This window comes from Odocoileus virginianus, chromosome 4, assembly GCF_023699985.2.
Source record: "Odocoileus virginianus isolate 20LAN1187 ecotype Illinois chromosome 4, Ovbor_1.2, whole genome shotgun sequence".
In the NCBI taxonomy this organism is placed as follows: domain Eukaryota; kingdom Metazoa; phylum Chordata; class Mammalia; order Artiodactyla; family Cervidae; genus Odocoileus; species Odocoileus virginianus.
Genome location: NC_069677.1, coordinates 60731047 through 60736016, shown reverse-complemented (window position 1 = coordinate 60736016; position 4970 = coordinate 60731047). Strand labels below are relative to the sequence as shown.

Here is a 4970-nt window from a genome sequence, read left to right as displayed (position 1 = left end):
TTAAGTTACTCTCCTCTTCAACAAACTCCTCACAACATTTTTCACTTCTGCCTTTCTCACTGTGCAAATGATAGGATTTAACATGGGAGTGAGGATTGCAAAGAACACAGCCACCCACTTGTTGGCAGGATAAATGACCACAGGATGCATGTAGGTGAATATACATGGACCAAAAAAAAATAGTACCACTACTGCAAAGTGGTAGCAACATGTAGAGAGGGCCCTCCGTTGTCCTTCAGAGCTATGAGATTTCAAAGAGCTCAGGATGACTATGTAGGAGCCAAGTGGCACGGACAAAATGAGCAAGCACATGCCCCCTGTGTTAGCTGCCACCACCATTCCAAGTCTGTAGGTGTCGCTGCAGGCAAGTTTCATCAGTGAGAAGAAATCACACATGAAGTGGTCAATGACATTGTGACCACAGAAGGTCAGATTGAACATGAACATGAAAAGAATCTGCACAGTGGCATACAGGATCCCCCTGATCCAGGCCACCACCACCAGGAGCTGGCAGAGCCCCTGTCGCATGATGGTCTTGTAGTGCAGAGGTTTGCAGATGGCCACATAGCGGCCATAGGCCACGACAGTGAGGACAATGACCTCTGATCCTCCAAGGAAGTGTTCTCAAAAAAGCTGAGTCAGGCAGGCACCCCAGGAGATGGTTGTCCTCTGGAACAGAAGGTCAATGGTAATCTTGGGGGGTGGTGACAGAGGTCAAGGTGGCATCTATGAAGGACAAGTGAGTGAGAAAGAAGTACATGGGAGTTTTTGACAGCGTGGAGCTGAGTGAGATGGTGATGACAATGAGCAAACTGATCATCACAGTGAACAGGAAAATGAACAAAAGGACAATGAACTGTATTTTCTGCAAGTGTGGATTCTGTGTGAGTCCCAAGAGAACAAATTCAGTCACATTTTTAGGAGGCATTGAGACATCCATTTAGAAAGTTACACTCTCCTAGGGACTGAATTTCCTACAACGGAATAAAGAATGATACATATTAATCATGAAAGCATTTAGCCTGAATTTCTTAGGGAAAAATAGTTCAGCCACTGTAATTGTGGAGCATGTCTGTGGCATTTGCCCCAGTACTTGTTTCAAGTCTTTTAAAAATATTCTCCATGATGCTTTCCATCTCTTCAGATACCCATCACCAGTCACTGTAAAACATGTAGAGGGCAATAGTTGATGTGTAATTTACTGGGCTGTCTACATAAGATCTGGACTCTTATTCTGGTTCCAACTCCATGTGATCCTGCTAAGTCATCTTACTGTTCCTTGCTTTTCAGTCCTCCTTTTTACCTGTGAGTTCACAAATTGCAATTTCAGATATATCTGATAAGTTTATACTTGTATCAAAGAGGTAATAATTATTTCCTCTTCCATGACAGTTTACATGTGAACTTTCAGCTGTAATTACGGAAAGAAAGATACTATCAGTAACTATCTATAATAAGTAGGAAGTTTAGAGAAATGTATATATCATTGGCAATACACTCTACCTCGTACCCAGCAGACCACTTGTTATTCAGCTGTGTTTCCTCACTTACTATAATACCTGGCATGATATTGATAGTGTCTGAAACCTATTAGGTGATGAGTAAGTGCTTGAATTGCCATTTTCCATGGGTAAAGTATGCCTGTTTCCTGAGACCATAATCATAGGAGGAATTCCAATGTTTTCTCCTGATGTATTTATCATTACTCTCTACTTTATGAGTAACATAAATAAACATTTGAAAGGAAGCTTCATCTTAGTTTGATAGTTTCTAACACTTTTTATGGATTAAGTATGAGAATATTTAATTGCCTCTAGGAAATAGTATGCTACAGGGTAATTTTGCTTTCAAGATAAATCAGTTGGTAAAGAATCAGCCTGCAATGCAGGAGATCCCTGTTTGATTCCTGGGTCAGGAAGATCCCTTGGAGAAGGGGATACACTCCTTCACAAGATACACTCCAGTATTCTTGTGCTTCCCTTGTGGCTCAGCTGGTAAAGAATATTATGGCATTTGTTAAATTCCACTTTTTATTACTCAAAATTCCATCCCACATGAAATATAATGTAGTCATTTTCAATAAGTTTACAGCTTCTGCAGACTTTTAATGTGCGATTTACTGAGAAAATATTGTGTTGTCTACATGCATTCTTTATTCTCCTCTTGATTCCAATTCTGTTTGACTCTGCTAAGTCATCTCAGTGTCCCATTTTTAGGAGCCGCCCTCTATACCTGTGAGTCTGAAAATCGTAATTCTCAGATGTATCTTGTAAGCTGAGAGGTGCCTAACAAAGGTAAGTGCTATTCCCTCATTCATGAGATTTTACATTTGAGCCCTCAACTGTAACTATAGAAAAGTGTTATGTATCTATAATAAGCAGAGAGCTTAGGGAAATGTCTACAAGTCACTGGAAGTGAAGGTGAAAGTGTTAGTCTCTTAGTTTATCTGGCTCTCTGTGACCCCTGGACTGTATTTCACCAGGCTTCTCTGTCCATGACAAGAATATTGGAGTAAGTAGCCATTCCCTTCTCCTGGGGGATCTTGCCAATTCAGGGATTGAACCTGAGTTTCCAGAATTGTAGGCAGATTCTTTACCATCTAAGACACCAGAGAAGCCCAAACTGGTGTTCATTATTTGATATTTTTTATCCTTCAAAATCCTATTCCACATTCAATTAAACATAGTCATATTCAATCAACTTATAGCTCTATTGGAGAAGAAAATGGCAACCCACTCCAGTATTCTTGCCTGGAGAATTCCATGGACAGAAGGACCAGGTGGGCTGCAGTCCTTGGGGTTGCAAAGAGTCAGACATGATTAAGGGACTAACACATAATTTCTATAGACTTGGATAAAAAAAGATTTTGCATAGAGGTTGAGGATCTTTCATCAAAGGAAGTATTTATTTTCAAAGTTTTAAAAATAAAAATTTAATGTGGATATCAGAAAGAAGTAGTCAGCCAGGTAAGATAGATAGATAATGTACTATACATACATACATTCACAGACTAATACAAACACATATAAAGTCTATTACTTATGATTGATACATACTACAATTCATTCATTCAGCAAATATCTATTGGACACATTATGTATATGAATGTATATTTGTTCACATAAAGTCATGAAGAGTGTCCCTGTTCAAATGCCCTTAATAACTGAAATCTCATTACCAAAGAGCAGCAATGTATTCATCTATGATAGGAATAAAATTTCTACTCCTTTGTGTTTATGCTACATGCATTCTCATGTTTTCTTTTCATATCTTCTCATAGCAAACATCATCCATCATTCCTGGCTACAGGATACTAATAGAATGAGAAATTTGAGGACATAAAGAGGAGACAAATATAGTAAAATATATTCTGCAAATATATATATTTTTTTCAAAAATAAATGAACAGTGCTTTATTTATTTATTTTTTTGCTAAGGTGAAAATTGTATACTCTTGTAGAAACAAAGTGTAGCGATTTCACTGCATTTCCTTATTCTGAAGTGGGATCTCCTGACAGACCAGAAAAGAGATGTATGTGTGTACATATGTCAGAATTAGAAGTAATTAATAAATATGTTTTAAAATAACTATGAAGAAATATAATTTTTTTCATTTTTCTTTGTCTCCAGACTATTTTTCCTAGGAATAAACCCTAATGGAAATTTTTCTTAAGGGAAAAAAATCAGCATTTACAAATATGTTCAACACAATTTTTAAAAACTATGGAAAATTTAGAAATGACATGGAATGTTCAGCATTGGAGAAATGGATAAATTATAGTACATCCATTTGATTAATATGTAGATTTTATAGACTTTTCTTTTTTAAAGTTGTGCAATTTCAGATGGACAATCTTAAATTGTAATACACACTGGAGAAAATTTTGAATGCAAATATGAATTGTATAATTATTCTAATTTAATTCAAACTAATTTATATATGCATATATACATACATATGTAAGAAAAAGACCCCAAGCATTTTCACTTCTAAACTGATAATATTGTATTTGAATCTAACTTTCTTAACACTTTGTATACTGCAAAATGGATTTCAATGTCAGATAAGTGTGGGTGAGAAGTGATTGTATTATTTGTAAGATCCATTTAAGAGAATCTATTATATACTTTGTAAAATCCACTTAAAAGAGTCCATAACAATATGATTTCCTGGAAAATAAGAAATTCTCACCTATGAACTTATCTGATTTAGCTCCATGGTCAGGGCCTCAGGCAGCTGTTAGTTCACCAAGAAAGAAAAGTTGTAAAATTTAAAAATGACAGCTAGTTCTCTTACAATAAGTGACTTTGCCTATTTATAAATGGCACCTCTGGATAAGCCTTAAAAGTACTACCACATTTCCTGTTGCGGCAAAATCTGTAAAGTTACTTAGCTGTGGCTAATAGGACCTCAAGAGTGTTTCACCGTCATTAGCAGATCCTGCCAAAATCCTATTATTTCATGTAAGTTAACTGAACAGCAGAGGAAAATTTTATAGCCTTTATCTTTAATTCTGAACTCTTTTGAGTCGACATGAAGATAAAACATTGTGACTAGAGAAAAAGAGGACCACTTACACATTTATATATTTGATAACATGAGTTTATCATGAAGCCCTAATATTTATCATTGTGTAAATTAAACATTTAGGTAGGTAACTATCTGATTTGTAAATGTTCATTACAATAATTGGTTTTTTAAAAATTGATCTACCATTTACAAAAGAATGATTTTTTTTCCATTTATTTTTATTAGTTGGAGGCTAATTACTTTACAACATTGCAGTGGTTTTTGTCATACATTGAATTAGCCATGGATTTACATGTATTCCCCATCCCGGTCCCCCCTCCCACCTCCCTCTCCACCCCATCCCTCTGGGTCCTCCCAGTGCACCAGGCCTGAGCACTTGTCTCATGCATCCAACCTGGGCTGGTGATCTGTTTCACCCTAGATATACATGTTTCAATGC

The 4970-nt window shown here is 36.4% G+C and overlaps 1 pseudogene; it reads right to left on the bottom strand.

The window, feature by feature from the left end:
* LOC110123918 (olfactory receptor 4C3D-like) lies at positions 1 to 940 on the bottom strand (annotated as a pseudogene).
* Between the last annotated feature and the right edge of the window lie 4030 nt (positions 941 to 4970).